We start from the raw sequence: 23,608 nt of genomic DNA on the forward strand, positions 1-23,608 counted from the left end.
ATCCTGTCTTATATAATCCCTATGTGACCTTAGTCAAGTCACTTAACCATTCAGACTCAGTTTCCTTCCTGTAAAATGGAAACAATATCACTCACTTTACAGGATTATTGTGGCCATCAGATGAGATAAAATATGTGATGTGCTTGGCAAACTTTAAAGTACTATATTAAACCCAAGCTGTTGTTAACAGAATCCTCTTTGACATCTAAAGCCTGTTATAACCTAGCCCCCTCCTACCTTTCTAGTCTTCTTATACCTTACTCCCTGACATATATTCATTCTTCAACCCAGTGACCCTGGCCTCTTGGCTCTTCCACCAATAAAATACTCCATCTCTCTGTTCTGGGCATTTTCTCTGGCTGTCCCCCATAGCTGGAACACTTTCCCTCCTCAACTCCACCTACTACCTTTCTTGGCTTCCTTGAAGTTTCGAGTAAAATCTCATTTTACAGGAAGCCTTCCTAATTTTAATGACTTTTAATGACTTCTCTGCTAATTAGTGCCTATTTCTCCTACATATAGATACAGTTCTCTGTCTCTTTCTCTGTCTCTCTACACACACGTGCACATACACATATTTGTTTGCTTCTAGTTTTCCCCATTAGACGATCAACTCCTTGAGGGTGGGAATGTCTTTTGCCTGTTTTTGTTTCCCTAGTACATATTATTTGTTTAATAAATGTTTATCATCATCATCCATGTTGTCATTATCATTATCTCCCATCATATTCCTGGAAGTTAGATCCAGGGTAATGCTCTGGAGTTTCATCAGACCTCAGGTAAGCAAGCGATTAGCAAAACTAGAGGTGGTAACTTTTAATCTGAAATCCTGAAACTACACTGAAGCTATAGTCTTCCTCACATTTAAAATTCATGTATCAGTGAAGCTACATCTAACCATATGGACTACATCTCTTAGCTCAAATTCAAGTCTGCTCATTCTGGCACATCTTGAATATTGAATTTTCCTTAAAAGATTCTCTCTTGCATTCATGTCAGAGACTGTTTTCTGCAGATAGAGTCTTACAGAATCTTGTCATCTCCATGCCACAATGAGATATTGGAGTAGGATTTGAGTGGTAACCACATTAAAGCACTGTATCAATTCAACTCAATCCAACTAGCATTTATTAACCACCTAGTACATTCTAGGCACATTATTATTAACAGCAGTTAAACTTAACTTAGCACTTAACTGTACACTTAGGTTCCTTTAGTTCTTATATTTTGACATTATATTTGGTAATATCTTCCATTAGCAAAACAGATTTTTTTCCATTTCTCATTTCATACAGTATCAGTAACTTGTGCACACACAATGATAATAATAAATCAAATATTTTCAAAGTGCACTATGTTTATTATCTCAACTGAACCTTACAGCAACTATGAAAGGAAAGAAGAAAGACAGGAAGGCAGGAAGGAGGAAAGGAAGAAAGAAGGAAGGAGTGAAGGAAGGGAGGGAAGGAGACAAGGAAGGAGGGAAGGAAGGAAGGAAGAAGGGAGGGAGGGAGGGAGGGAAGGGAGGAAGGAAGGAAAGAAGGAAGGAAGGCAGGAAGGAGGCAAGGAAGGAAGGAGTCAAGGAAGGAGGGAAGGAAAGAGGGAAGAAAAGAAAGAAGGAAAGAAGTAGGGAAGTAAATAAAGAAGGAAGGAAGGAAGGAAGGAAGGAAGGAAGGAAGGAAGGAAGGAAGGAAGGGGGCAAAGAAGGAAGTATTTATTAAAGACTTCTATGTGTCAGGTACTAGGCTAATAAGCATTTCACAGAGATTGTCCCATTTGATTCTTACAACACCCCTGGAAGGTAGATGCTGTTTTTAATCCCCATTTTACACGTGAGGAAATGGAGGCAAATAGAAGTAAGGTGACTTGCTCAGAGTCACACAGCTAGTTAAGCATCTGAGGCCACATTTGAACTCAGGTCTTCCTGACCCCAGGCCACCTAGCTCTTTCCAGGTAGGTACTACAGATACTATCATCACCATTTTAAAGAAGAAAAAAACAAAGATCAGAGAAGTTAAACATATTGCCTATACTCACATAGCTCTGAGGTGCCAGAGGAAGAATCCAAAAGATCTGTCTGATTTCAAGCCCAGCATTTTGGCCACTACTGCTCAGTGGCTCAAATACTAGCTGACAATCATATAACACCTTAGGAGCTGCCAAGTGCTTTATACACTTTGTGTCATTTGACTCTCATAACCACCTTGGTAGGTAGGTACTTTATCCCAATTTTAGAGATGGGGCAACTGAGTCTCCAAGAGATTTCGTGATTTACTGATTGTTGTACCAGATACATGTAATAAAAACATGAGGTCTTCCTGAGGCAAGTCACTCTTGTCTCGTACAACAAATTGACTTTCATTAGCCAATAGGATGATGATTGGAATTAAGCAAAGCCACGAAGTTGTCTTTATTGCTGTCCTACCCCACACCCCTCTATGAACCCTTTACCAGGTGCACTTAGATTACCATATATTGTTCCAAACTTCACCCTCCATACCCCACAACCCCACAACATACACACACACATTCTTTATTCCCATCCAAGCCTTAACTTCCTGGGCAGTAGCCCAGGCTCCAAAATTACCCTCTTCTTCCTCCCAACACCAATCTCTCTTTACCCCCAACCCCAAGAACTATACTCCTAAAAGCTAAGCAATATTTTGAGCTTGATGTTAAGAGAAAAGCAATCTGATTAAAGTGAATCAGACTAAATTGTGAGAACTGTATCTCATAGATAATCATGGAGGAGATATTTTTATTTCAAGATAATTGAACCTCTAATTGATAAGATTTTTCATGGCATATTTTTGTATTGAGGGGTTGTCTCAGTGCCCCTTGCCTATCCCAGACAACCCAGACTCCTCCCCCATGGCCATACACACACTCCAAAAGAAAAGCACTTAGCTATTTCTAAATGCCACTGTACTATGGTGACTGGTACTATCTGAGCACATAACTGACTAGAGAGAGAAATTGTCCTTTGTCCCTAGAGAAAGTGACCTAAATGTTCCCTTTATTTGTATAATAGCACAACTGGGCATGCCATAAAGTCTCTTTAGTCTCTTAATCAAATGGTTTTCTCAGCTAAGTATATTCCATAACAGAAGGCTCTCTCTTCATATGGGATCCCTCTAATTTTGGCAGGACATAAACTGAAATATCTGTCCCCAGATGGAAATTTGTTATTTTCATCCAGGGCTAGCTGAAGGAACCCCAGGAGCTAGGCTTCTATCAAAACAGAAGAGTATGTTCCTTTCTTTTTTGGCCTCTGGACCATGGTCTTCTTCCTGGAGGTCTGTCTCTGTCCCTGGAAGCAAGACTGTTGCTAGAAGGTCATTGCCTATCTTTAGCTACTCTGACTGCAATGAGGGAAGTCTGCCAATGCAACTCTCACTGTTTCAACAACCCCCTTTCTGTCTGTCATCTGAGGCCTAGAAGACAAGCGCCCTCTGAGTCACTCTGGTTAGGATTTCCCCATCAGTGAGATATTGAAGACTTTGCCCATCCAGATGGGAGGTGGGGAGGAGGTTCTGTGACAATCTATAAATTCCACATCCATTTTCCCATGAAGGCAGTGACACATCCCTCATTGGCACTTTCCTGTTAACCTTTTTCAAGAGAGACTTGACCTTCCTATAACTTCTTCACAGAACTGAAGTGTTTTCTTCATCTACTTATTCATTCATCGCATTTCTTGAGTGCCTACTCTGCCTGGGACTATAACTGTTGTCTTATAAGCTTTTGGTTCAGTCTATTCATACAAGGCTCCTTCTTTAAAACAAAATAAGAGGGGCAGCTAGGTGGTGCAGTGGATAGGTGGCCCTGGATTCAGGAGTACCTGAGTTCAAATCCAACCTCAGAAACTTGACACTTACTAGCTATGTTACCCTCGGCATGTTTCTTAACTCCAAATGCCTCACCAAAAAAAACCCCAACCCTCCCCCCCCCCAAAAAGAAAAAAAAAACAGAAGTGGTGGCTGTTGTAGGGAAACAATTCACTTCTCTAAAGTCTTATTCTGAGTTTCAGCTATGTGTAATTTAGCTTAACTCCAAAGAGGAGGAGGGAAGAGTCACTTGGAATTAGATGTCCAACAGAAGGATGAGAAGAGAAAGGAGGCTGTAGATTATCTAGATCAGGGGGGATGTGGTGGAGCAAAATTTGCTCCCTAAATGAGTCTTTGTCTTCCCCGGGCTCTACCCACCAGCAGTGCTAAGTGCAGGTTCCCTCTCATATTGTAACTGCAAGGAGGAAGAAGTGATGACAGGTTAGTGTGACTTCTGGTCCAAATCAAGAGTCACAGAAGCATGGAGCTTCTGCCTGGCAGCTGGCATCTCCAACCTTCCTCCCCCTTCCCCTACCCATACTACTCACTCTGAAGTCTGTGCTGGCCTTGGATGTCTGCAAGCAAAAGGAGAAGCTGCAGGATTCTGTGCTTTGGTTCCTCTCCATAGCAAACGTTTTTTTTCTCAAGTTCTGTTCTAGGAACAGAAATAAATGAGGATTGAGGAGAAAGTACAAGAGCCAAAAGAACCACCACCTCAAGCTAAACTGTAGGACTGAAAAGAATATGTATATATACTTTTCTTCCTTCTTTTTTAATGGGCAGCCATCCCTGCCTGCCACTGGGAATTTTGCTTTTCTGAGTCTCTTTACCTCATCTGTAAATGCATTGGTGGAACTGAATGGTTTCTAAGGGCTCTTCCAATTAGAAAACAAACAAACATTCACATCTTAATTGGAGCTAACGTCATTCACCCTGAGATATAATAATAAAAATGTAAGAGAAATGCAGAATAAGACCTGGGGCTCTTGAAAACTGATACACACATTGCTGCTATGTGTCCTTTCAGAAATGTTCTCCTATTAGCCTTGCAACTAAAATGAGCAGGAATATACTGCCTTTATTTGGGTTTATGAAGTGGCCCAAGACTTCACTCCTTGCACTGTAATGCAGTGGAATATATGATCAAGCAAGAGCATTGGTGGAAGGGGCAGGGTGGGGGTGGGGAGACAAGCATACCCGAGAGGGGGCGGAGATCTAGTGAGAAAAGTATTATTAGTTGTTGAATTAGAAAACCTATGTTCAAGTCTCATATTTTATATTTCCTAGGTAATTTCTGAGAAAAGTCACTTTCACTCTCTGAGCATCAGTTTCGTCATCTATAAAATGAGTATGCTATGGGGCAGCTAGGTGGCACAGTGGATAGAGCACCGGCCCTGGAGTCAGGAGTACCTGAGTTCAAATCCGGCCTCAGACACTTAACACTTACTAGCTGTGTGACTCTGAGCAAGTCACTTAACCCCAATTGCCTCACTAAAAAAAAAAAAAATTAAAAAAAAATGAGTATGCTACTAACTTCATTAATTCATAGGGTCAGGAGGAAAGACAGTGAGCTCCAGAACTCATGACACGATTGCTCAAAAAAACATCCAAATAAGGCCATAGGAAAATGCCTGGAGCAGCAAAACTCAAAGAAGAATGTGCTGAAATCATCTTCTAACCAAGAACGGCTTGGAAGGGCAGAAGGAGGATGCTGCTGTGCTAATACAGGAGTCGGGCCCAACCCCACAGTCACCCTGACATGGATCCAGTCCCAGGAAGGCCTCACCAGAGAAGGAGACACCCAGAGCTTCTGAATCAGCTGAAGCACCAGTGTCATCTGGAAGTAAGCTCACAGTCTGGTGAGTGGGCTGAGCCCTGGGCAGGGGGGAGACTACAGGGGTCTATGCTGGTGCTGAGTCAGAACTTGCTTGGATTTTACACCCCTGCTGAGAACCAGGAGGTAGGCTTGAGTAGCAGTGGCCTAGTTCAGGGAGGGGCACAGGCTCATCAGAGCTAACAACCAGAACACACAAAGCTGGTTGATTGGCAAGTTGGTCTGGGGTCATCTAGAAACAGGAAACAGGCCGGGTGAGGGAAGAACCTGATACTCCTTAAATCATACCACCTGGGACTCCTTAAGCTTGGGATACTGCAGCCTGGAAACAGTGCCCCACTTTAAGGAGCTAAAAGTCTAGTAAAAGAAAGGCAAGATGAGCTGACAGAGAAAGGTGAGGACCATAGAAAGTTTTTTCAGTAACAAGGAAGAACAAGGGGCACCCTCAGAGGAAGATGTCAACATCAGGGCCCCTATATCTAAAGCTTCCAAGAAAAATACAAATTGGTCTAAGGTCATTGAGGTGCTCAAAAAGGACTTTGAAGATAAAGTTAGAGAGGTAGAGGAAAAAATGGAAAGAGAAATGAGGGTGATGCAGGAAAGACATGAGAAAAAAGTCAACAGCTTTGTCATGGGGTGCAGAGCACCCCAGAAATTCTCTGGGGCACATCAAGGAATCTTCTCCTTGAGAAACTAAACCAGAGGACAGATAACGCGTAGAGAGATAAATTGAACCAAATTGGACTGAGCTACCTTTGGATTCCTACCCTTCATTCTGGTCTCCCTTACCATGGGGAAATAAATTTGGGTGTGGCTACGGCCTTTGTGTTCTGAAGAGGGATCTGTAGCCACCCCTCACCCAATTCCTCTAGTCACTACCAGTGGGGGATGGTCCTCCCTCACTAAAGGAACTTTTCACAGGCAGATGGTCCACCCCCATCAGTCCTCTTTAAAAGTACCTTCCAGTCTCCTGTTTGAGGAGATTTGGTACCTCTGAGCCATGTGCTTTATGCCAATCTCCCCATGAAAAGTCCAAGGATTTCTTTCACGGTTTCCCTCCCCCCACCCTTCCCTTCCCTTGCTCCTAAATAAACTACCACCTTATTCTAACTACTTTTTGCGTGCCAGAGGGTGTAATTCTTTAAAGAGGAATTCCTAAGAACCCCATCCCCTAACCAAACCCGTACCCCCCATCAACTTGAAAAGTCAAATTGGCCAAATGGAAAAGGAGGTACAAAAGCTCTCTGATGAAAATAATTGCCTAAGAATTAGGATTGAACAAATGGAAGCCAGTGACTTTATGAGAAACCAAGACACAATAAATCAATCAATAAAGCAAATCCAAATGAATAAAAAAATAGAGGGCAATGTGAAATACCTTCTGGAGAAAACTGCGGACCTGGAAAATAGATCCAGGAGAGATAATTTGAAAAGTATTGGTCTACCTGAAAACCATGATCAAGGAAAGAGCTTAGACACCATCTTCCAAGATATTCTCAGTGAAAATTGCCCTGAAATTCTAGAAGAAGGAGCTAAAATAGAAATTGAAAGAATCCACCCATCACCTCCAGAAAGAGATACCAAAAAGAAAACTCCTAGGAATATTATAGCCAAATTCCAGAACTCTCAGGTCAAGGAGAAAATATTGCAAGTTGCCAAAGAGAAAGAATTCAAGTACTGTGGAGCCCTAGTCAGGATAGCACAAGATCTAGCAGCTTCTACATTAAAGGACTGGAGGGCATGGAATATGATATAACAAAAGACAAAGGAAATGGGATTACAACCAAGAATCACCTACCCAGCAAAACTCAGAATAATCTTTCAGTGGAAAAAATGGGACTTCAATGAAAAAGAAGACTTTCAGATATTTGTGATGAAAAGACCTGAACTGAATGTCAAATTTGAATTTCAAATACAAGACCCTAGAGAACCATAAAAAATTGGAGCTGGGGGACATACCTGGGGTCATACAGTGGGCAACTGTCTTGTGTCTGAGGCTGGGTTTTGGCTGGGATCCCCCTGGGTCCAGGGGTGATACCTTGTCCACTGTGTCACTTAGCTAGGTGATAACATCTTTAGGGTTAAATTGAGGGGTGAAGGGAATTCACTGGGGGAGGGGGAAGGGCAGAGGTAAAATCCTACATGAAAGAAATAGGAAAAGGCTTATGGAGTGGGGAAAGAGATGGGAGAGGAGCAGGGCAGTAAATGAATTTTATACTCATCAGAAAAGGCTCAAAGATCTTAAACTCATCAAAGCTACCTCAAGGAGGGACTAACAGACACACCCAAATAGGTGGAGTAATCTGTTTAATCTGGGCAGTAAATGAGCCTAACACTCATCAGAATTGGCTCAAAGACCTCAATCTCATTAGAATTGCCTCAAGAAGGAAATAATGTACACACTCAATTGGGTGGAGTAATCTCTCTAACCCTGAAGGAAAATAGGAGGGGAAGGGGATAAAGAGAGAGGGACAAAAGAAGGAAGGGCAGAGGAGGGGAGGGGACAGACAGAAGCAAATCCCTTTTGAAGAGTGATAGGATGAAAGAAGATGGATAATAGAATAAATATCATGGGGAAGGGAATAGGATGGAAGGGAAACAGTTAACAATAGTAATCATGAAAAAGAGAAAAGGGGGAAAAATTGTACAAAAAATATTTATAGCAACTTTTGGTGGAGGCTATTAAGAATCAAGGGAATATCCACCAGTTGAGCAATGATGGAAAAAGCTGTGCTATATGATTGTAGTGGAATGGACTTGTGCTACAGGAAATGACAAACAGGATGATCCCCGAAAAACCTGGAAAGACTAATGAACATCGATGTATAGAGAAGTGAGCATAGCTAAGAGGACAGTGTGTGGTAGTGACAACAGTATTGTTCAATGAGCAATTGTGAATGGCTTAGCTACTCTCAGCAGTGCAATGATCCAAGACAATCCCAAGGAACTAATGAGGAAGCTTACTATGCACCCCTATAGAAAGAACTGATAAAAAGAACACTTGTGGATTGTACATATACAACCTGGTTGCAATCTTGTGGAGGGGGGAGGAAAGGGAGGGAGGGAGGGAGAAAAATTTGGAAATCTAATCTTATGAAAATGAATGTTGAAAACTACTCCTACATGTAACCAGAAAATAAAATAAATGTTTGTTGCTAGAAAAAAAAAATTCATAGGGTCACTAGGAGGAAAGTGCTTTAGGAACATTAGAAGACTATCTAAAAATGAGTTGTCATTAATGGGGTGGTAAGGAAAGGAGAATTCCAGGAAATGGCTCACTGTTTGTATTTTCCCATAAATACTAGGAAACAAACTACCAGATATTCTTCTAGATCCAAAGGGAGGAATGAGGGAGGGAAGGAAGGAAGGAAGGAAGGAAGGAAGGAAGGAAGGAAGGAAGGAAGGAAGGGAGTGACTATTATTGAGTACTGATTATGTGTCAGGCACTTTAAAAATATTATCTCATTTGATCCTCACAACAACCCCAGGAGGTAGGTACTGTGAAGTGTTATAGATTGCATAACTACCTCAACCCTCTATTATATAAAGGAGGGAATGGAATGTAATGTACTAAATTTGATCATTGACAACGCTATGTTAAGGTTTAGTAAAAAGTCCAGCAATTCAGTTAAAAAAGAAGAATCCAGCTTTCCAGACCAGAATCCAGCTTCCTCCTGATGACATCTTACCACTCCAAGACGACAAGAGAACTGAGAAAAGACTTACGAAGACTTAATTATTTTTTTACTGTTTCATCTAGGAACACCTGTTCCTAGAAGAAACAAAGGGGGGGATGTGATTAAATAAGGGATTTAGCAGATACTCAAAGACCCACCTGGAGATTAATCTATACTGATTGAATCAAGTGAGAGTGATTGACTGCTGATTAAGCCTACTTCAAATTAATTGGATTGTAATCACACCTGGCTATCCCTTAAGAAGGTATTGTTCTCAGAAACTAGACTGTGAACTCAACTTGAGAACACCTTCAAAGACAATGGATTTGGATGATGCCAACCAATCACCTTGAAGCAGTGTGTAAGGACCGCCTCTATTCCAGATCTATAAAAAAGCTTCCACAAACAGCTTGCGAGGGTGTTCCTGATTAAAGCAGGCTCATGGAAGAGGACTTCAGGAAGAACCCAACCAGGCTGGAACTCTAGACTAGACTGGAGCTGAAGCTTCTGATTTAAGGCGACCACAATTTAGATTTTAAAATCACAGTTCCATTATTATTTTGCAGTTGAGGAAACTGAGATAGACAGAAATTAATTGACTAGCCCAGGGCCACATAGCTAGCAAGTGTCTAAGGTCACAATCTAACTCATGTCTTCCTAACTCTAGACCCAGCACTCTATCCACTCTACCATCTAGCTGCCTTCTCCAAAGAGAGAAGAAAAGTCTAATAGGATCATAGAATTATAGATTTGGCACTGGAAAGGACTTTAAAGGTCATTTACTTACATCTCTTCATTTTAGAGATGTGGAAAGTCCAATATAAGTTAAATGGTTTGCTTAAGTACATGTAGCAGGTAATAAAAGAGGCAGAATTTGAAACCAGATCCTCTAACTTTAAATCCCTTACTCTTTCCATTACTGCAGTAGCTTAAAAAACACACCTTTATTTTTTAAATCTACAAGATACACACATGTGTACAATAGTTCCATGTTGTTGTTGCTCAGTCATTGCCCAGCTCTTCATGACTTCATTCATGGTTTTCTTGTCATTTCCTTCTCTATTTCATTTTAAGGGATGAGCAAACTGAGGCAACCAGGGTTAAGTGACTTGCTCAGGGTCACACAACTAGTAAATGTCTGAGGCCAGATGAGTCTTCCTGACTCCAGGCCCAGCATTCTATATGGTGTAACCTAGCTGCCTCTCCAATACTTCCATAACTCTCTAGATTTCAGTGTTAACTATCAGTCAAGATGTAATTCTTAGGCGCCTACTATGTGGCAGTTGGCTGGGGATACAAAGAACCAAATTAAATAATCTCAGCCCTCCCAGAGTTTATATTCTATAAGAGTTGACAACACCTACATATATAAATATAACACCTGTCTCATTAGACTCTTGCACAGAAACTTTGGATACTGTTACCTTTAAGAGGAAATGGAATTTTAGGAAGTTAGTGTCTAACTGTCATTCTGTTGAAGAGTCTGTGAGAAGAGAGTCAGTTTTAATTGTGATTCTGGAGTCTGACTGTGACAGCTGGAGAAAGATGCATGTGACAAAGAGATAAAAGACCAAGAGAACTTCCTGCCTGAGAGACTAAGATAAAAGGAAACAGGCTCCAGGACAGAGTCTAGGGTATACCTATAGTCAGTGGGTATAACATAGATGAAGAAGAATCAGCAAAATAGGCTTAGAAGAGAGGAAAATTGGCAAAATGGCATTATCATGGAAAGCTAGAGAATATCCATGGTGGTCATGGATATTCTGCAGAGAGGTCAAGAAGGAAAAGGATTGAGAAAGGGCCATTGGATTTGACATTTAAGACATCATTGGCAACATTGGAGAGAGCTGTTTCAGTTGAATGATGAGATCAGAAGCCAGATTGTAGAGCATTTAGAAGAGTTAGAAGAGAGAAAAGGGAGGCATTTCCATGAAATTTAACTGAGAAAGAAAGGAGAGATATAAGATGGTAGCTAGTGAGTATGGTAGAACTATTGAAGTTTATTTTGGGTTTGTTTTTAAGGCTTAAGAAACTTGGATGAATGTGTGTAGACATCAGGGAGATATTTAAAATGAGACAGGTTAACATGGCCTAAGGAATGTAGACTGATCATGGTAAGGGGAGGCAATAGGATTAGCCTCATGATTTGGGACACAAATTAACTACTAGCAAACACCACTGCTTCCATCTAACATTGCTTGCTCATGTTATCTCTAAAATCAAGGCACATCATGAAGAAGGAAGGATGGGGTGAGAGCCACAAAGGAAGTAACATATCAAGTAGGTAGAAAAATGAACAAAAATCTGGTGCTTCAGAATATCATCATATGAGACAGAGAAAAAAACAAGTAAAAGAGAGAGTCCATGAACCCGAAAATATAAATCAAAATAGACTAGAAAAGAAGAGAGATAATGAGAACAAACCAAAGAATAGTTTGGTGTGAGATAGCTAGGTGACACAGTGGAGAAAGCACTGGACTTGGAGTCAGGAAGACCTTGAGTTCAAATCCTGCTTCAGTCACTTAGCTGTATAACCCTGGGCAAGTCACTAATCACTGTTTACTTCATTTTCTTCATCCATAAAATGGGAATAATAACACCCAGCTCCCAGGGTTGTTGTAAAGATCAAATAAGACAATATATGTAAAATGCTTTGCAAACCTTAAAGTGCTCTATAAATGTAGGCTATTAATTATTATTACTATTATTAAAAAGAATATAACAAAAAGTTTCTTAAAATAAGAGGTTGTAAGGAAGGAGGAAGAAAAGGTTTTGAGCTAACTAAATTAGTAAATGAAGAAAGAAAGAAAATAGCAATAAACAAATTTAAAGAATTTTGGAGTGGGGAATTATGGGGAGGAGAGCTGTGTAATACAACTAGGATTAAAATTGTATAAACAAATTGCAGGGGTAACAACTGACTTAAAAAAGGAAAAAGATACAAATTGATACAAAAGAAAAAATGGTGCAAAACACATGCCAAGAAATAATGATGTTAAACATTAGTAGATCTAAAAAGGCACCCCAAAAGTGTCAGAATGGTCGAGAAAACAATACCATCAAACTATCATATTCACATTTAGAAAAATATATATAAATAAAGAATACAAAAAAGACTAGAATTTTTTTTCCTATGCATTAGGTAGATGCTTAAAACTAGCAGTAGCAATCAAGTTATCAGAAAAAAAAACAAAAATAAAAATTCATAATATCAAATCAGGACAATTTAATGTTCACAAAAGATAAAAAGAAAAATATATACCCAAATAAACTGTTGGAGAATTTAAAGTTCCCCCCCTTATTTCTTTCCTCTCTCCCCTGACTCTTGGCCATCCAGAACCCATATAGTATACTCTAAATGCTCACACAAGTTGGATAAGATAGTAGTCATCAACTTTATTCCTCTCAGTGACATAAAAGACCACCAGTTCTTACCATCTGTTCTACAACATCCCAAGATCCTCCAGGTCATACTATCTACTCTGCTTTTATGCCCTCCAGATCCCAAACACTGTCATCTATTTATTGGTGTAACCATAATGACCTGCTGGGCCAAGTCATCTGCCCCATCACTACATCCTTAGGATTTATATACCTTTCCATCTACCTTGAAGGGACTCCTCTTTTAGGCATGATTTCCCCCAATTAAAATGTGAGCACTTTGAAAGCAAGAACCGTGGGGTTTTCTACCTACATCCTCAGTGCTTGGCACATAGTAAGGACTTAAGGAATGCTTCTTCATTTATTTCATCCAGACATCTTTTGGAAAGTAGCATTAAATAATAGAAATATTTTTCAGTACTATGTGGTACCTTTACAAAAAATAGACCGTATTCTGAAACACTGGGTAATCATGAATAAAGGGTGTTTTTTTCCTAAAGAAGAAATATTAAACACAATCTCATAAATGATCATGTCATTAAAATAGTAATTAATATAGGTATCAAAAGGAGAAAACCTAAATGGAGACTTAATAATGACATCTTGAACAAGGAATGGGACAAAGAACATACCATAGAATCAATTGATGATTATGGGAAATAGAATAATAAGACAAGATATCAATGTTTCTAGGATGCAGCTAAATCAGTCCCCAAAAGGAATACACATGTACATGTACACACATACAAATAAGAATACATCAAGAAAAAGGTGACAGGAATAGTGAATTGAATTGCAACATAAAACTATAAAATAAATCAACATAACCACAAAATAATAACAAAAGAGGATTAATAAAGTAAACATGTATTTTTAAAAACTATAATTTCAGTGCATAAACAATCTAAAATAAGCACCAAAGCTAAAATCTCACAAATTAGAAATAGAAAAAAAAAGAAAACAAAAATGTTATCAGTTTGATAAGGCAAATGTGAAAAGACAAAATTGATAAACCTTTAGCTGACCTGATCAAAAATAAAAGAAAGAAAAAGTAAATTACTGAAATAAAAAATAAATAAAGCTAAATTATAACAAACAAAAGGAAGCATCACAACCTACTGTTTCCTAACAAAACTGAGAATGGATGATTATAAAAATATAAAATATTCAAATTAACAGTACATAAAATAGATTCATCTAAGAAAATTAAATTGAACAAGCTTTCAAGGAACTACCAAAAGGGAAAGGAAGAAAAACTCTAGTTCAGATAAATTCACCAATGAAGTCTGCAATATTCATATTGCAATTAATAACTGCAACACAAATTATTATCAAAACTAAAAAAGGAATGACTCCACTACATTCCTTTTATGATTCAAATATTGTCCGAACATCCAAAACAGAGAAAGATAAAGCAACAAAAGATAACTTGCCAATATCACTAATGAATATGGAAAACAATTTTAAATAAAATCTTAGTAAAAGTTTATAGCAATATCTAAAATATCACTCATTGGATAATATATTTAGAGCTGGAAGGAACCTCAGAGGCCATTTAGTTCAACCCATCCTTTTATAGATGAGGAAATGGAAGTCAAGGGAAGCTAAGGGATTAACCCAAGGCCACACAGGTAAGTATTATAGGTAGGACTGGAATCCCTATGTTCTGACTACAGAATTAATAGCCTCCCCACCATTCCTCACTGCTGCCATTTTTGGTCCTTTTTGCTATGAACAAGTTGAATTTGTACTAGGAATGTAAGAATGGTTCAATGTTAAGAATATAATTAACAAACACAATTAAACACATTAAAAATAAAGCCACTTAAATTTATATAGTAGACGTCTTTTACTTTTGTTTATTTATAGTTAAAATAAAACAAAACAAAAACTCTATTTCTGGAGTCCCTTCCAAAACTTGGCTATAAAGAGCAGATCTCTGAGAAAATCAGAAATGGAAGCACCTGTAGTGGATGGTAGCTTGGAATTTTAAAGACAGCATGGGATAGGAGATAAGTGCTAGGTTTGGAGTCAGGAAAACCCAAATTTGAAATCTCTTCAGATGCTGATTATAGTACCTTGGATAAATCACTTAAATTCAGACTCAGTTTGCCCATGTGTAATATCAGGATAATAGTAGCATCCACCTAAGGTGGTTGATGATTAGATCAGGTGATATATGTCAAACGCTTTGTGAATATTAAAATACTATACAAATACAGACCATTATTATCACTATCATACTAGCATTTTGCTGTTATAAGGATAGAAGTATATGCTGAGATGGTGGAAAATCAGGTATGAATTCAGGCTCTACTTAATACAGTGCATTTCCAGGTACTAGCACTGATTACAGTCTCTGATATAGCACTGTGCATCATGTGCCCAATTTGGCTACCAGTGATGCTGGCAGATTAGGTTTTTCCTTTCTCCCTAAGATGTCCCTTTTATAGATTGTATAGTTAAGTCTATAGGATCTTCTCTCCATCGTGTGATGATGAATCGTTGAATCAACAAGCATTTACTAAGAACTTACTTTGTATCAGGCAGTGCCAAAGGGGAGAAAAGCATTCCATGCCCTCAAGGAGTTTATCTTCTAATAAGAGAGAAAACATATACCTTGTATACTTATATACAAGGTTTATACAAAGTAGATACAAGGTAATCTTATAAAGAAGGCAGAGGGCAGCTAGGTAGTGCAGTGGATAGAGCACCGGCCCTGGAGTCAGGAGTACCTGAGTTCAAATCCAGCCTCAGACACTTAACACTTACTAGCTGTGTGACCCTTGGGCAAGTCACTTTACCCCAATTGCCATACCTAAAAAAAAAAAAAAAAAAAGAAGGCAGTAGTAATTGGGAAAATCAGGAAAGACTTCCTGGCAATTGAACTGAGTCTTAAAGGAAGACAAATATTCCAAAAGACAGAGGCAGGAGATCCTTTGAGGGACAAGAGACAGTTGGCATAACATCATCAAGACCAGAGATGGTATATCCTGTGAGAGACGGCAAGCAGGTCAGTGTAACTAGACTAGACTATAGAGGAAAGTAATATTTAAGAAGAATGGAAAGATAGGAAGGGTTCATGTTGTGAAGAGCTTAAAAATGAGAAATAGGAATTTATTTTGATTTTATAGATAATAGGGAACCATTGGAGCTTGGTGAGGTGGTGGGGATTGACATGGACAGGTCTGTTCTTTAGGAAAATCTCTTTGGATAGGAGTGGAGAAATGCAGGAAAAGCCAATTGGGAGGTGATAGTCCAGGTGAGAGGTGATGAGGGTTTTAATGAGGATGATAGCTGTACAAATGGAGAGAAAGGGTACTGATGGAAGGATCTAGCATAGGGTTTTTGATGATAGCAAATGATAGCAAGACAAATGATATGATCATTTCTATGTGCAGCTGCGATGGCGTAGAGGAGTAACTGGTCATGAGATCCAAGTGGTCTGGAAAGCTGGAAGGTTACGATACTTGAAGGAATAGCAATACAAATGTGATTTTCCCTCAGTATGAAGGTGAGATAGACACTGAACTCACAGCTGCCACTTCCCATCTTTCCTCATCACTGCTATACATGCTCTCAAGGTTAGAGCATGACTCCATCTGAGCTTCCTCCTAAGGTTCCAAATTTTGAGACTGTGTTATTGGTCACTCTCATTCCATAAATATGGATTAAACAGGCATGTTTTGTAGACTGAAAGGAAAGAACCAGTAAATGGTGAAAGAATGACTATTAGAAGGGGGTATTGTTCTGGAGGAAAAGGACTGGAATGGAGTCATGGTTACATGGAGAGGGGTTGGCCTTGATAAGGAGAAGGACCATCTCTTCATCAGAAATCAGATCAAAGGAGGAGATAGTATGTGTATGGAGTGGGAAGTGATATTAGTGGGATATGAGGCACGATCAGGAGAAGGGAGTTCATGATGGGAGTTTTGTGTATATGAAGTAGGAGTGAAGGGAGGTGTCGCAGGAAGTTTGAGGAGAAAAAAGCAAAATTTGGAATAGTTTGTGCAGTGAGAGGGATAAAGAATCAGAGGGTAAAAGAAGGTTTGCCTTCTTGCAATAAAGACCCAAATGGGATTAGGTAACAGAAATTTGTATTGGACTCATTCAGCATGGTTGTGTGACTTCATTTAATTCTGTTCAAAAGCACAGGAGTAGACTCAGAGGAAGTTGATGGTGGAAATAATTCAAGGTTTGTGGTTTGGCAAGGACTGAGTGGCAATAGAATGAGGGAGCAAAGGATTTAAGCATATAGGACAGTGTTCAATTGAGCTGGTTTAACTAAAGGAGTCAAGAATGAAAAGGAAGGAAAGTATAGCCAATGCAGTGATAATGGCTTGGGGAAGTGCTGAGAGAGGAACTGGAAGTCAAAATGAAGATGAAGAATTGATTTAGGAGGAGCGGCCATCAGAAGATATAGAATAATAAAGCATCATGACCACACAATAGAATTTAGAAAGTAAAAATGTGGTGGTAAGTTTTGATCATTTCTTTGTGCAATTGAGATGGAATAGAGTAGGTTGTGAGACCTGAGTGGTCTGGAGGGTTGAGAATTTGGGATGCTTAAAGGGATATCAACATAAATGTTACTTTCCCCCAGTGTGAGGGTGATCCAGGCACTGAGCTTGCAGCTGGCACTTCCTGCCCCTCCTCATCACTGTTACACAAACTCTCAAGGTAATGCATGACTCCACCTGGGCTTCCTCCTCAGGTTCCAAATTTTGAGTCTGTGTGTCATGATGTCCAAACTGTCCAAAAGACTGCCTTCCAGTTATACCCAGCCATAATTCTAAGATGGCTAAAGGTACTACATAAATACAGCTATATCTATAGGTCTAGATTCAGTGGACTCTAACATGAAATATTGGAAAACATGGTGGAAATATAAATGGTTGATTTATTTAGGAAATTGATGGAAAGGCACCGCTTGATTCCTTTCCTGGGGACAAAATATAAAAGATGCCACCATAGAGTTGGAATGAATTATTTCTTTATATTCGTTTCAAAATATTATTATCAATCAATGAGCATTTATCAAGCACCTAATATGTTTCAAGCATGGAGGAGACAACATGAAAATATATGAGTATATGATTAAATATATGTGTGTATATATACCCATAAGTATATACTGCATAAATGAGAGGAAGATCACTAACAGCTGGAGAAATCGGGAAGAGGTTTATGTACAAGGTGGTTGAATCTTGAAGGAAACCAGGGATTCCCAGAGGTGGCAGAGGTAATCATAAGAGACCATCAGTGAAAAACCATGGAAATGAGAAAGGGAATGCAGTGTATATGAGACAGCCCGTCATCACAAACATATATTAAACATTTATGTGCCAGGTACTGAGCTAAGCACTCCACCACACCCCACCCCTTAGGGGAAGTGACCATAACTAAAGTGGAAGTCTCAGGCATCAACTGATTTACCCAGAAGTTTCTTACTCTGGAAAATTCTAAGGGCCAGAACTCCACTGATGCTGGAATTATATCATCTAAGTCCCATGACCATGGACACCACTTCAGTTACAGTCTTATTGCCTGATGCCAGGATCTCTCACTCCAGGATCCCATTGCCCATGTAGTCTTCATGCCATTCAGGAGAAATGATCTCACAGCATATTAGTCTTGCTCCTTGGAAGTGGTCTTTCACTCTAACTGCCCTTTCTGCAATGGGCTTATATCATAGAGTCCTTCCCCAGGGGCAACCAGGTGGCACAGTGGATAAAGCACTGGCCCTGGATTCAGGAGAACCTGTGTTCAAATCTGACCTTAGACACTTGACCCTTACTAGCTGTGTGACCCTGGGCAAGTCACTTAACACTCATTGCCCCACCAAAAAAAAAAAAGTCCCTTCCCATCTCACCTGACTCTAGGAAATATAATTTTGCCAAAAGCTAGAGTCAACAAATGTATCTTCCCTTTTTGCCCTGAATGGAGGTTGGAGGGGGTCACCAAATTATCTTGGCCTGGGTGGTGGTAGTATCACAGTATCCTCTTCCTCCCTACTCTGGCCTAATAGAGATTTACTCACCTGACTGGAAATTCCTACCCAGTTCCCATGTGGATTCATTACCCAAGTATTTGAACCATTTTAGGGATCTCATCTAAGCTGAGAAGCTCATTATGGGGGGGGGGGGAAAGCATCACAATTAAAGCAATGATCTTGCTCACCACACAATCTCTAAAACCGAGAAGACCAAATACTTTTACTTGACCACAAATCCAAAGCTTCTTGTCCTTCTTCACTTACTCTCTCTGCTCATGAACCTATGAATACCCCCTTTATTATTTTTTCTGCTGAACTGGATTATAAGACATATTGCTCTAATCAGGTCAAGAGCAGCCCAATGTCCCACTAGCTGATACTTCACATCCATATTTAAATCTTTCCTAAATATCACAACCAACACTGAGTCTTCTTAAACCCAAATAACTTAGAACTGTCTAAATTCATTCATGTAAGCAATTAGCTACCGATCTTCCTGTCATATTCCTAATATAGAGGTCACTGAGTCAAGTTTCCATTTAGGGGCCTTAATACAGTTAAGAACATTCCTTTAAAGCATTTATAGCATGACAACAGTGGACTCCCATCTTCATTTGGGAGAATTGATCAAATGTAAGGCATTCCTCCTAATTTTCCTATCAGCTTATAAGATCTGTTGAAAAAAAATTCAAATCTTGTTTTCAAGTGGCTCCTAGTAATAGTATAATGATGATCAACTATGAAAGACTTGGCTACTCTGATTAAGACAATAATCCACGACAAAGACTCATGATGAAAAATACTAGCCACCTCCCAAGAGAGAACTGATGAACTCTGAGTATAAATTAAGTAAAATTTAATGTTAATCTCTCTTTTTTGCAACGTGGCTAATATGGAAACATGTTTTACATGATTTCCATGTATAATTGATATCATATTGCTTGCCTTTTTAATGGGTGTGGGAAGGGCAGAAGGAAGGGAGAGAATTTGAAACAAAACAAATTCTAGCAGAAACCCCAAGTACGTTTTTAAAATGGTGGATGGATGTAAAAGACAAAAGACATCAAAAATTTTTTATTAAATAAAATGGAGGTAATATGATAACAGGCTTGGGTGGGGAGTGAAGAATAGAACTGCCTTGGATTGTGATGCTGTAAGAGTAGCCACTGTAACTTGGCAATGACACTACTCTAAGGGTCACAACTCACAAGTCTACTGCCCTCTAAGCCTATGAACAATTGTCCCAATCCCTGAAAAGTAATGCAATTCAATGCCATTCAACAACTTCCATGTGTGGAACATTGTAGGACGCTGTGGGACACATTGAGGATATAAAGAAAAATTACTTTTTTCAAAAAGGAGTCCTTGCACTCAAGGAGTTTACAGTCTAATGGAGAAATAGAACATGTATACAAGTAGGTAAACACAAAATAAATATAAGAAAACAAAAAGGAATTTCAAGAGGAAGAAAATGGTAATAACTGAGGGGAATCAAGAAAGGTCCAATATAGTAGTTGGCACCAATTGTGGTTTGAATGAGGTTCTGAGAGGCAGAGGGGAGATGAGCATATATTCTAGACACATGGGACCATTTCTCAAAGAGAACGAGGTGGGGGATAGTATAATATATTCAGATAACAGCTAGCAGACCTGTTTGATTATAATGTAGGAAAATAATACAGACTACAAAATCCAACATTGATTCCCATTTGCTTTTAAAAATGGGAAGAGGGAGAGAGAAAGCCACAGATTACTATAACAGACTCCTTTGGGCATGGTGGCCATTGTGGTAATGCTGTAGTGGCCCCATATCTAAGACCATTCTTCTAGTGGTCCCATTCAGGGCTGTCAGCTTACAAGTCTGTTGTTCTCCAGGCTTGTGATCAACTGAAATAACCCCTCAAGAGTGAAAGGAAGGGGGAATGTGCCAGTGGCACCATAACATCCAGGGTCTCAAACTTGCCCAAGAGAGAGGTAAAGTCTCACATCACTCTCAAAGGGGTAGAGCATTGACTATGTCTGAATTGCCACCTGAATTGCTGCCTCATAATAATCTTGCCCTTCTTGTGAAATGATCTCCCACTCTGGGGCTAGTAGCAAGAAAGGAAACAGGCATTTATCACTCATCGACTATGTACTAGGATACTGAGCCAAGCACATGGTAAACAGTATATAGCATTTCATCCTTACAACAGCCCTGGGAGGTAAGTGATTATTATCCCCATTTTACAGTTGAGGAAACTGAGGCAGATAGTGGTTAAGCTTTTTGCTAGTGCCATGTAGCTAGTAAGTTTCTGAGGCATGATTTGAATTCAGGTCTCCCTAACTTCAGGCTTAGTGCTCCATTCACTGCAACACTCAGCTACCTCTATTATCAAGTATAGCCACAATATATAAGATGCCTGAAGGAAACATAGATTCACTATGATTGATTGAATCAATTAGAAGGTGGAGGCAGCTAGGTGGCACAGTGGATAAAGCACCAGCCCTGGATTCAGGAGGACCTGAGTTCAAATCTGGCCTCAGACACTTGACACTTACTAGCTGTGTGACTCTGCGCAAGTCACTTAACCCTCATTGCCCCACAAAAAAAAAAGAAAAAAAAAGAATTAATTAGAAGGCATTTATTAAACAGTTACTACAGTCTAAACATCATGCTTAGGGCTAGATATAGAAACTTAAAAATTATTGCCTTCATAGGAGGTCAAGAATGGAGTACATAGAAGAGTTATGATAGGGAAAACCTGCACCCCTTTTCCATGTTTCAAAAGTTTACTTGAGTGAATTCTTTCCCTTGCTGAGCTATTTCCTCCCAAAGTGACCAGTTTTGTGGATAGTAAACATTCTCCTTCTTAAACTCCCCAGCTAAACCAATCTCTAAATGTTAGAACTGTGGAATAATTACTGGACACTTTCACCTGATCTTTCTTCTGTGTCTTTGTTTAGTTCTCCTAGTTACCATACTAATACTAATACTATAGACCTAAAGACCATTTTGCTTTCCTCTGGGGCTCCAGATGAGAAAAGTTTTTCCTTTACTGCCCCCCTAAATTGTTACCTACTCTGTTTCCAGGCCTTGTCTGGACATTTCAGTTTTAGTTTTAGCCTCAGAAGTTCTCTCTTTCTAGTCTACCTCAAACAAAATTCCCTTAGGTAGGTCTTGAGTGGTTTCATTGCCTTCCCCACTCAGACCTGCATTAGATTTCATGGTCCCAGGATTGAATACTAAGCTTCTACTAATCCCCTGCTAAGATTAGCTTTCACCATGTTGCTCTCCAGAGGTTGCCTATGATACTGAAGACTCATTCTAGTTCTGTTCCTGGCCCTTTACAAACTGCTAGTAGTTCACTTCTCAAAAGCTGAGCTAACTCTCTGTAGTGAGACAGATCTAGTGGGACAGAGGAGCACAGCTGGGTCTTTGGGGTAAGGTTAGTGTCAGGAGACTCCACCTATCCTTTTTTTTTTTTTTAGTGAGGCAATTGGGGTTAAGTGACTTGCCCAGGGTCACACAGCTAGTAAGTGTTAAGTGTCTGAGGCCGGATTTGAACTCAGGTCCTCCTGACTCCAGGGCCGGTGCTCTATGCACTGTGCCACCTAGCTGCCCCTCCACCTATCCTTAATTTCAGGAAGGAACAGGTATCTAAGTCAACCTTGTACTATCTTCACTGCTGGTGTACCCAGTAAGGCTACCCCAACTTGAGGACAGCCAGGTGGTGCAGTGGATAGTGCATAGGCCTTGGAGTCAGGAAGACCCAAGTTCAAATCTGGCCTCAGACACTTGACAATACTAGCTGTGTGACCCTGGGCAAGTCACTTAACTCAATTGCCTCAAACATCTGGGGCTGTCTCCAGTCATCCTGATGTATATCTTGCCACTGGACCCAGATGGTTCTGGAGAGGAGAGGGAGGCTGGTGACTTTGCACAGCCTTCCCTACTTCAATTCAATTCACTGAAAGTCATGACATCACCCTAATGTCATGGTCCTCTTCAAAACTGAAGGACAAACAACAACAACCCCATCTCTAGAAAGAGCCGGTATATAGCATCTCAAAAGCTGGGAAATCAATGGTAAGACTCCAAGAAGTTAGTAGAAACTTGGCTTGTGGGGATCTAACTTTTCCCATCCTGTTTCCTCTGGTATAGAATATGTCCCTCCTCTCTAGAGAAACTCCTTTAGCAAGTATGTGCTGCACTTACTCTACAAGTGTCATGTGACCTGGATGCAGACCAAAGAATGTATGAATGAACTAGGGATACAAATAGAAGGACTAGGCAGTGCCCATTTTCAAGGAGCTCACATTATAATGGGAAGAGACAATGCACATAATAATCAAGGTGATTGGAAAGGCCCACAATGGTTAAGTAATTGAGTTTGTTGAAGTATAGGGAGAAGACATGGCTAATATAGTGTTAACCTGGAAATTAAGGAAACAATCAATATAGGAGAAAATAAGGTACTATAGCTCCTGTTATCCCAAAGCTCAGAAGCTAGGAATACCCAAAGATGGGAACAGATGACAGGGTTTTTAATGGGCTAACAGAACAAAAGGGAACCAAAAGATTGCTCCAGATGAGCAATTTTTGACAAAAGAAATAATAGAACAGCTCCTAATTTAAGTATAGGCCTTAAGGACTCAGAATAGAAACTACTTAATGTAGGTGGACCCTCTTTACATAATAACATAAAGTCCAGGTAGTAAGGTGGGGAACATTGGGAGGGAACAAGTTGCTTGAGGGAAGGTCCATAAGTCCATCAAGAGTCTGGAAATGACAAAGACAGTCAGCCCCAGGCATTTCACCTGCCTGGAAAAGACAGGACTGGGTGGGGAATCAGTTCTCAGTAAATTTTGTAGTTCTCAATAGAAACATTTTTTAGTATTATTTTGATTTAGA

The sequence above is a fragment of the Dromiciops gliroides genome, chromosome 1, assembly GCF_019393635.1.
Source record: "Dromiciops gliroides isolate mDroGli1 chromosome 1, mDroGli1.pri, whole genome shotgun sequence".
NCBI lineage: Eukaryota > Metazoa > Chordata > Mammalia > Microbiotheria > Microbiotheriidae > Dromiciops > Dromiciops gliroides.